Source organism: Anomaloglossus baeobatrachus, chromosome 2, assembly GCF_048569485.1.
Source record: "Anomaloglossus baeobatrachus isolate aAnoBae1 chromosome 2, aAnoBae1.hap1, whole genome shotgun sequence".
Taxonomy (NCBI): Eukaryota; Metazoa; Chordata; class Amphibia; order Anura; family Aromobatidae; genus Anomaloglossus; species Anomaloglossus baeobatrachus.
Genome location: NC_134354.1, coordinates 238,517,881 through 238,527,249, shown reverse-complemented (window position 1 = coordinate 238,527,249; position 9,369 = coordinate 238,517,881). Strand labels below are relative to the sequence as shown.

Genomic DNA, 9,369 nt, shown 5'->3' with positions numbered 1-9,369 from the left:
GGAGTATAATGGAATCAATAGGAAACTCAAGCATTTTCCGGAAGATTCCAGATGCTTGTGATTACCATTGACTTCCATTAAACTTGGCACACGAGTGGAGCCCATCCGAGTGTCCGGCTGCTCGTTACGAGGACCGAGCACACGAGCGTGGTAGTGCTCACTCATCACTGCTCTCAACATATATCTAATCTTATGGTAACTTTCACTCAGAAGGAAATGCTCTCTGAAATATGCTACTTTGATGGTAGACGGTGAAGTTCACATTAGCGTTCCTATAACCTGACTTGATGTACTCTATGTACTGTACTTGTGGGTGTGGTGGGAGGAGACGTCTTTATTAGACTTGGGGGGAGTCCACTGTACACATATTGTGTAATCACAACTTGTACTTATTTAAACAAGGACCTTTAACAGCCTATTAAACAGCCATGTCACTGACACTGGATGTGGGCTGCAATGGGTTAACTCCCTGCAGCATTCCTGTGTACCTGCACATGCAGAGGTCCAGGCTGGGGTGATTGGCTGCAGCAGTCTGTCTGTCCGCCCCTTCCATGAGCAGGCAGCAGGCTGTGGAGGGAGGGACAGACAGGTGAGCTTTAACCTGTGCTCTTGATTTAGGAAGAACTCAGAAAGAAGCCTGGGAGTTGTAGGAAAGGATTTCTTCTCCTGTGGATCCCGTGTCCGGATTCTGGCAGGGGTAAGTTAATCAGTAACCCTTTCTACCTAACCTATATACATAATGTACTGGAGAGCGTGGAAACTCCTTCCCAATATGTCCGACCCCGGATTGCTTCATTTCTGAGCAAAAGTCAGTTCTGAGAAGTGAAAATACAGTTTCTCAGCATTTTATTCCTCTGCTGGAAGGAAGCAAACAAATATCCTTGTGTCTTAGAGCCGGCAGTGGCTGGATTAACCCTGTGTGTGCTGGAGACGACTTTTAGGTAAGATCTCTGACCATGTCAAAACCTGATACCAATTCCTGTACAAATCCGAAAGTCTGCCCTTTGTGTTTTCTGATCAGACGAAGGTAATTCTATTGTTCCCTGTAAGAAGTCATCTCAGCTGAGAAGGGCTCCTTGTAGTGGTCAAAATAATGGATTGGGGCTCGTTCAGACGTTGGTGAACTTTCTCGTATGCAAAAAAAATGGCTGAAGTTCATCGGAGTTTGGTCAGGGTCAGTTTTTATAGTCTGTTTTAATCAGATGAAGAAATGACTGAGCGGTTTCTCAACCTTCTCATATCAGAGTGTGAAAAAACGGACGACACGGACGTCATCCGATTTCTAGGTTTCCTCGCGGGCTTAGTCTTGCATTGGTGAGTTTGATCTGAGACTCTGCTCTAAATTCGACAATTTTCTGTGGTATTGTGCGGAGTAAATGATCCTCGAGAATACGTGGATGTGTGACCAGCCCCATAAATGATAATGGGTACAAGATAGACCTGTGAATAGCCCCATAAATGATAATAGGTACGGGAAACTGATCCCTTACTGATAAGAAAATTCCTAAAATTGTCCCCAGCTAATGTCTCCAGTCATAACATTTCTATGTCCTATATGTAAATATTACAGTATTATTTTTTTTCTAGTGTGCGCCAATGTTTATATATTTTAGGGTCACTGTATCATCCGTTACCACCAGTCTTAAAGCAATAACAATGGTTTTTGTTTTGGAAGTGAGTGGAACACTTTTAGGCTATGATCGTCATTGTGGTCCTCTGACGTATTCTGGCAGGGATACACCCATTCTATTAAATTATGGAATGTTGTATGAAGGAATGATTTAGAAACCTTCAGGCACATCTTGCGTAACTATCTGGCAATAAGACAAATAAGGCGGGCCCTGTAGATCCTTATCGTTCATTAAACCACGTACCCACGGACAGGTGACTTTATAATCCGAAACACGTTCTCTCGAAACTTGATCGCCCTCTTTATTTATAACTATAGTCCATGACTGCTAGGTAATTATATGAGGAGCCGCTGCGTTACCTGTTACCTTAATATGTATATACTGTATCAAAGTGTCTTTTTCAGCCATCAAAAATGTAATGAGCATGACATACTTTGGCTGAGATGAGCCATAATTTACTATTTTCTTTTCTGTCCTTGCCTCGTACATGATGAATGCTTTTACTCATTGTCTTGATATTGTATTCTCATCAGCAGGTATGGGAACGCGCTTATTATAGGGATTAGGTTTGCTAAAGGTTCACTGTCTATAGAAAACAGTCAGCACTTTTCTATTTACCATATGCCTGTACACCGGCCACGTCACTTGTGGCACTCTTCTTCATATTCAGTACATTGCTGGGCTTAGCACTGAGCATATTTACTGTAGGAGGATCCAGGCTAGAAGGCCATTAAGCACTTAGCAGGAGAGCTAAGGCTCTGTTCACATCTGCATTAGAAGCTTTTTTTTTTTTTTTCTTTTTTTTTTGTCTTCATGAAATATTCTGCTGAAATGACCAAAAGCAGAAGTGTTGCATTTCCCCCCCCCCCCTTCCTGATAAAATGCCAGATGTCATGATGAAAACCTGAACTAAATGATGTTGTGAGCAAAGTGAAAAACATCATTCACAGATCCGTGGGATACTATTCCCCAAAAAATTGCAAAGTCTGATTTGCAAAATGGATGAGAATGGGACATGCTTGAAAATTCATGAACTGGATACTTGGATAGGTTTTTTTTTTTTAAAGGGACCCTGTCAGGTGCACCACGAGCAGTTCTGGGTGCATATTTCTAATCCCTGCTTAACTGTCCCTGTATCTAGTAGCATAGATAAAGAAATCTTTAGAAAAAGTATTTCTAAAGATCCTTTATGATATGCTAATGAGCGAGGGGACTAGTCCCTAGGGTGTTGTTTCCTTTGTCTAGTCAGCCCCTGTGGGCATGCTAGCCTGCTAATGCATGCACAACGTCAGTGTGAAGCCCCACAGGTGTTGTGTCGGTGCATTACCTTCAGGGACTCCACTCAGCTGGATCTTGGTCACAGGTAGGAGATCTTCTTGTCGTGACGCCACTCTCAGTATTGCGGCCAGTAGGGGCCGCCACTGCAGGTTGAGGGTCGCCTGGGGCTGATGGTGTGTGCAGTTAGTTGGAATAGCCTCCTGAGAGTGAGGCAAGCCCCAGGGCCCTGTGTAGGTGCGTAGTACCACAAGGCGCAGAATGACTCAATACAGGCAGAATGTCTTTCAGGGTTTTTACTCACAGTTGATGGCAGGGTGAGTGACCCGGGCGTAGCTGGGATGAACCAAGTGAGAACCAGGTGTCCTTCAGGCTGACTTGTGAGGGTGACTACTAACTCGCCTTCCTTAGCCCTTGGTGGTTTGGGGTAACCCCGACTTTGAGTCCCTATGGGGGTCACCCAGGGAAGATGCTGCAGCCTCTCTCCCCTTCGTTTGCCGTTTGCTTGTCGCCTGGACCAGGCCACTCCAGCTGCTTGCCTCCTGTGACCTATGGGCCCTAACTGTGGCTACGTGGCTGCGGCTTTTGTGGTGTTGTGGCGTGGGCTTTGAGAGCCCCACACCGGCAGGTTTAGCAAAAGAAAGCTGGATCTATCTCCGCTTCGGGATCTGCCGCCCGTTTGGGCCTGGTACTCTCTAGCAGTCTCCTTACTTCCCACTCCGTTGCTCTCTCTCTAGCTGAAGATGGATTTCGGGTAGCACTCCTAGTTGACCGTTCTCCCCCGTCAGTAGCCACTGCGCGGGCGCTGTCAGACTGCACAGCCCCAGGGATCTGCTCCTCACTCGAGCTCCCTGAACTCTACACTGCTCTGGCTCACTGCCCCTCCTCTCCTGTTCTTGCCTACGCCACCTAGCAACCAGACTCTCTTACCACACCCCTTGAGAGGAGATGGAGGCTTTTGGCCCCCTCCACTATTCCAGTGAAGGTGAAGGCTTTTCCCCCTCCTGGGATCCCCAGGGGTCCTCTCAAAGGTACATGTGTGAGACCTGATCGCTATGCGCCTGTGTACCACACCCCGGTCAGCCTTCTGGATTACCTGTCTTGTACTGTCCCCAGCATGGGTGCAGTACTCAGTGGTGCCTGACCAGGTCAGGGGCGCCACATCAGCAACATAGTCGCTCTCCGCCTCAGCTTGCCACTGCAGGTTTTCGGCACATCAGAACGTCCCGGCACTTTCGGTCATGTGCATTACACCCGTTTGATGCCGGGATGTGTTTGAAGCCGGCTTCATAGTAAAGATGACTGAAAGTCTGGGACTTCTGATCATGCGCGCTGAGCTGAAATCCAGCGTCCGATGCGGTGGCACAAGAGAGCGGTGAGATCGACCATGCCTCTGATGCTGCGTATCCTTAGCATGTTGGCATGCCCACAGGGGTGTGCTAGCATGCTTAGGGGAGAGACTAGGCAGGGGAAGTAACGCCCTTGCGACTAGTCCCTGCGCTCATTAGCATATGATAAAAGATCTTTAGAAATACTTTTTCTAAAGATCCTTATCTATGCTACTAGATGCAGGGATTAGGCCGGGAACACATATCATCTGGCTTTTCGCCGGTTTGACGGATGCGGCGCACGCCAGTACACTATGGTACAGTGGCAGCACCGCAACTTCCGGGTCACATGCTCCGGTCACATGACAGCATGTGACCGGCGCTTGTTGCGTTGCCAGTGTACTGTATACACTGTACTGGCGTGCGCCGCATCCGTCAAACCGGCGAAAAGCCGGATATGTGTAACCGGCCTTAGTAATATACACCCAGAACTGTTCATGGTCCTGGGTGCATATTGCACCTTACAGGTTCCCTTTAAAATGGATGTGTGTATGGAACAATGTTTGGGAATGTTCACAAGACTTTATTTTTGTTCGGAGTGCTGTCCCTGTAAAAACTGACCTCATACAAACAGCACTAAGATCATTGTTAATCAATTAGGTTATTTAGATGACTTAAAGGGTTATTCCATCTCCAAGATCCTATCTCAATATGTAGTTGGTGTAATAATATTAGTAAATATCTCCAATTAGAAATATAGTATAGTTCTCCTGATAAAGCCATGTCTCTTACCTCATGTGCAGGGCATTGCAGCTTAGGTGTCCATGGTTACAACCACTCACTGTTAATTGCTCGTGGTCCTAATTAACTAACAAACTGTCATTGAATGGAGGAAACCATGGAAACCACTAGGCTGCAATACCCTGCACTGAGGTAAGAGATGGCTATATCAGGAGAAACTGTACTGGAGGTTTTTGCTATTATAATTTACACCTACTACATATTGGGATAGGATCTTGGAGATGGGGAATAATCCTTTTTAATGTTCGTGTGGGGGGGAAAAAAAAAGCAAAAAACACAACAATTGCGACTTGCACTAGTCTCTTCTGTATTCTGATGAGTTGCCTAAATTGAATTACATATAAATTGAAATTTGTATAGATGCATTATTATCTGCTCCCCTACATAACACTACCTCTTATGTCTGGTGCCCATGTATGGCTTAGGCCGGTTTCACACATCCGGCTTATTGCCGTTTTGCCGGATGCGGCGCTCTCCCGTACAGTTAATACAGTACAATGACAGCGCAACAAGCGCCGGTCACATGCTGTCATGTGACCGGCGCATGTGACCCAGGAAGTTACAGCGCTGTCATTGTACTGTATTAACTGTACGGGAGAGCGCCGCATCCGGCAAAAAGCGGATGTCTGAAACCGGCCTTAGGAGCTAAGCCTGCACCATATGCTGCAGATACCCGGCTATAATTGCGTAGCTGGCATCTCTTGAAATTACAGCATCTGGTCCGTGCTTCAAGTACCTGTAACTTTAATTGCTGCTATCAATCTCTGACAGGTGAGTTCTGTCACTGGCTTCTTGTCAGTGGGTTTATCCCATGCCTGCAAAGCAATCGCTGGGAACCGATGGGTTGTTAGGGCAGCCGGGAGTCTGCTGAAAGAACCTGTCACTGCTATCTTATTCCTCCCATGAAGCCCAGCCTGTGTTTGGACTCTATAGGAGCAATGTCTTTTTCACTATATATTGCAATACTATTGTATTACATGTAAGCCACCAAACCTGTAAGTTGAAATATCTTAAAGGGACCTAATACTTCAATAAACTTTAAAAATATAAGAAATTGTACACCCCCCCCCCCCCCTCATATACAATTAAAAAAGCAGAAATCTATGAAACTGCAACCTCTATACGGGCTGTGACCTTAAGCCCAGGATCAGTCAGTCACACAGGAGTGTCAGAGGCTTCAGATCTACAAAGAGCTCTTCAGCCTCATTGCATATAGATTCAATCGCTGATTTCTCAGTAATGGAGGAACAGATTGGCCATGAAAAATGTATTGCTGGACTTGGCTTTGAAAGAGCTACCTGTAAATAGTGTGAAAATGTCACAAATCCAGTGTAATGATCTGCCACATCTAGTCTTAGGATGAGCTCACACTGGCATATAGCCAGCGTATAAGGCTAAGTTCACACAGGGCATCTTTTGGTGCATTTTTGAGGTCACAAAGATGCAACTAAATACATTCACTTCCTTCTCCCAGCAAAGTCTGAGATTTCTATTTTGCTGTCCACACTGGGCATCTTTTGTTGGCTGTGTTTTTGAAGATGCAACATGTTAATTGTTTTTGCTTTATTTTTTTTTTTTTTTTCTCACCATTTATGAGTCCTCCAGTCAATAGATTTGACTTAAAAAATGCATACGTATTTTGCCGCGGGTGTTTTTTTTTTTTTTTTTTTCTTTATTTTGGGGCCGAAAATACTGCATCCCTATGGTTAGAAAAGATGCACTGTGTGAACATAGCCTTGCTCGGACAACGGCTCTCTGATTTATTGGATAGCACACAGCCAAATGTTAAACTATGGAGCAGTGCCGATCAGCGATTTAATTTAATTTTTTTTTTTTTTTTTTTTTTTTTCCCTCCTTGTGCCAATTCGGCATAAGAAAAAAAACTGGCAACATGCTGCTTCTGGCAATGTGTCTTGGATCACTCACACCCATACAAGTCTATGGGTACGTGTGACACATCGGACTGCACTCGGATGTCATCTGAGTTCAGGGCGATGTCCACAGATACAGGCAACTAAGAAAATGGAGAAATTTAATCGCTCCTCCTTCTCACCTGCTCTTCGATTCTCTCATGCGAGAGAATAATAATAATCTTTATTTCTATAGCGCCAACATATTCCGCAGCGCTTTACAATTCAGGAGGCTCATATACATATACATAAACATATACAAACAAGTAACAATTATAGAAGATACAATATTTAAAGGGGGGAAAAAAAAAAGGTAACCCTGCTCGTGAGAGCTTACAATCTACAATGAGAGATGGGGGGGGAAGGGGCAAGGTACAAGTGCTTATTTACAATGACAATCCAGCCATCTCAAGGAAATGGAGGATAGATAATGGCTACCTGACCAGTTGGCCAGAGCCTTGAGATGCATTTGGGTGCCATGGAGTTTGATGTGGGGTCATGTATCTGAGAAGTTGTAGAGGATTAGGTGAAATTAGTTTGGCTAGGGAGTGTGATAGGCCACCCTAAAAAGATGCGTTTTAGGGAGCGTCTGAAGCTGAGTAAGTTGGATTTGTCCTAACTTCTTGGGGTAGAGCGTTCCAAAGGTTTGGTGCAGCTCGGAAGAAGTCTTGGATTCGGGAGTGGGAGGTTCGAATTAGTGTGGATGTTAGTCGAAAGTCATTTGCAGAGCGTAGAGAACGGGTGGGATGATAGACAGAGGAGGGTGGACATGTAGGGGGGGGTGCTGCACTGTGGAGAGCTTTGTGGGTGAGAACAAGCAGTTTGAATTTTTAAAAAACCGCATCACATGAAAGGTTTTTGAGCTCATAAATAATGCTTTCAATAGCAAAAGCAGATTAGAAATCCGCCACAAACTGACCTGCTCATTCTTTGTGAGGATCTGTTTTTGACTACAAAAACGGATCCTCACAAAACGGTGTCTGAATGTCCTATCTTTTTTTCACCCATTGCCTTTGCTAGATGCCCAGAGTCACTGCATTTCACTGAATTATTTTGCCATCAATGTTCGATATGTTTGTGACAAGAAAGAAATTGTTACCAAGACACTGGCAGTAAAAGATACTAAAGCTCATCACATCAGCCAGTTTCTCCAGGCCTTAGTGGAAAAAGTTCTGCAAGATTACAAACTAAGACAATAGCAAGAACCTGTTCTTTTCACGGACAATGCTTCACACGTAAGAAGTACAATTAAACTGATGAATGAGAGTAATGAGCAAGAGCTAGAAGAACATTTAGGATTCAGTATGTGTGAGATGGAGCCACAGTGCTGTTCATGTAACTGAGGAACAAACAGATATTACAACAGAAGAACAGCAAAATGATACTTTAGGATTAGATGATCTTGTTGAAGCTGCTTCAAAACACTTTCATATTCATCACATGTGCTGTGTTGTGCACACGCTGCAGCTGGCAATAAGAGAGAGTCTGCAAGAGGGACCCCGATTTCACACATCCAGTTTGGCGGATGCGGCGCACTCCAGTACAGTGTATACAGTACAGTGGCAGCGCGACAAACGCCGGTCACATGCTGTCATGTGACCCGGAAGTTACGGCGCTGCCACTGTACTGTATCGTACTGTACTGGCGTGCGCCACATCCGCCAAACCGGTGAAAAGCTGGATGTGTGAAACTGGGTGGACATGCTGGAAATCTGATTGGAAAAGTGAGGAAATTGATTATTGCCGCTAGAACCCCTAAAATTGATTCCATCTTGAAGAGGCGTGCTGGGAAAGGGGCAATTGTTGATCAAGCCACTCGGTGAGGCAGCACTTATTTAATGACTGAGCGATTGCTTGAACTAAAATAATTTCTTATAGATATGGTGAACCCTCATGTAACCTTTAAATGAAGGTCAATAGACACAGGTCGCTGAATTGAAGGAATTGCTTAATCACCCATTTACCGTGACTAAAAAATTACAAGCTGAGGATTTAACTCCTGGCATTTTCATAAGGAAGTGGAAGAGCTTGCTATTTTGCCTGTCCCAAAGAGGAGGTTTAATCCCAGATGGCATTTCTGCTTCAATGAAATGGAGAGAGACACTGGAAAATAAAATTCTACTGGCAGCTGTTTATGTGGACCCAAGTCATCGTATACTGCTTGATGATCAACAGCTTACTAAAGGAAAAGAAGCTTTGGGTGAGGTAGCAGTTAGGATGAGCGGCTTCAGGACTGCCAGGCGGAAGAGGACTTGGGACCTGACAGTGCTACTGCTGCCATATCTTCATCCTCATCAGATGAGGAGTTTAACTTTGACAAGTATTTGGATGACATGGAGCAGCAAAGCGTTGCCGCAAGGAAAAAAGATTTCACTCAGTCTCCTATAGCAAGCAGATTGACCAGATTTCAGTAAAATTTTTCACT

The 9,369-nt window shown here is 44.8% G+C and overlaps 1 protein-coding gene across 1 annotated transcript in view; it reads left to right on the top strand.

Moving 5' to 3' along the window:
• Positions 1-413: 413 nt before the first annotated feature.
• The window catches only part of C2H1orf116 (chromosome 2 C1orf116 homolog), a 57,008-nt gene continuing 48,052 nt past the window's right edge, over positions 414-9,369 (top strand). Inside the window, exon 1 of the mRNA XM_075335712.1 lies at positions 414-697. The gene's annotated coding sequence lies outside the window, so the exon portion shown is untranslated. The remainder of the gene's footprint in view (positions 698-9,369) is intronic.